Here is a 974-nt window from a genome sequence, read left to right on the forward strand (position 1 = left end):
GAGAGAGAGCGAGAGAGAGAGCGCGCGCAATTCTGTTGTGTGATCTTTGATTTTCACTCACTTTTGCACACGCATCATTTGGATTAAAACTAAATTGTAAAAATAAGACCATTTATAGGGGCATTCACTATAAATGTCATTTATTTTTAACCTTAGGCATACACGACTTTCTGGCGAAAGTGAATCTAGCAGCCTGTGTGAAATGCACTAGGCTGTACTATTCTGCAGCAGTACAAATACGTGCGCGTTTTGCTTGCTCGAGTGTTTCTGCATTATATGAGAATATAAATCGCAGCACGTTTCAGATGAAAAAACGCGACTTCTATTTCTGAAAATATCACAAATATCACATTTATAACGAGTGGTTCCCTGCATTATTACAGCAAAGCGCGTGATTAAAGTACTAAGCCGCTGCAATGGAGCAGCTCTAATGCTATTAAATTAAAGATGATGTACCATAGAGCAAAAAAATGAACAGTAAAAGTAACAAAAACTTGTAAAATACATTTTAATGGGCATAACTAAGTGTGAAAATAACAGAAGGATATACAGTCAAACCAAAAATTATTCAGACCCTGAGTTCTTGTTATATTTTATTACCATTTTCTTAACTATAGCGAATAAACTGTGATAACGTGAGAAATGTTGATGGTGTCTGAATAAATTTTGGTTTGACTGTATCTATTTGATAAATGAAGTTAACCAACTAACATTATACATACTCTTTTGGTTTCTGTACCCAATATTTTAAAAATTTACAAATGCAATAAAAATATTGGTATCGGTACTCGGTATCGGCAAGTACCGAAAATAAAAGTATCGGTATCGGGCGAGTACTGGAAAAAGTGGTTTCGGTGCATCCCTAATTTATTCATATTAATTACTACTACTTTATAATTATTTAAATATATAAATCACAACAATTTTTGCCAAACTGCGCAGCCCTACAGAAGAAAAAAAAAAAAAAAAAACAG

The 974-nt window shown here is 33.6% G+C and overlaps 1 protein-coding gene across 1 annotated transcript in view; it reads right to left on the minus strand.

Annotated features, from left to right (window-relative positions):
* LOC107719407 (importin-13-like) overlaps positions 1 to 974 on the minus strand; it is a 43,104-nt gene that overhangs the window by 12,143 nt on the left and 29,987 nt on the right. The window lies entirely within an intron of this gene.

Source organism: Sinocyclocheilus rhinocerous, unplaced genomic scaffold (genome assembly GCF_001515625.1).
Source record: "Sinocyclocheilus rhinocerous isolate Xijiao unplaced genomic scaffold, SAMN03320098_v1.1 scaffold303, whole genome shotgun sequence".
Taxonomy (NCBI): domain Eukaryota; kingdom Metazoa; phylum Chordata; class Actinopteri; order Cypriniformes; family Cyprinidae; genus Sinocyclocheilus; species Sinocyclocheilus rhinocerous.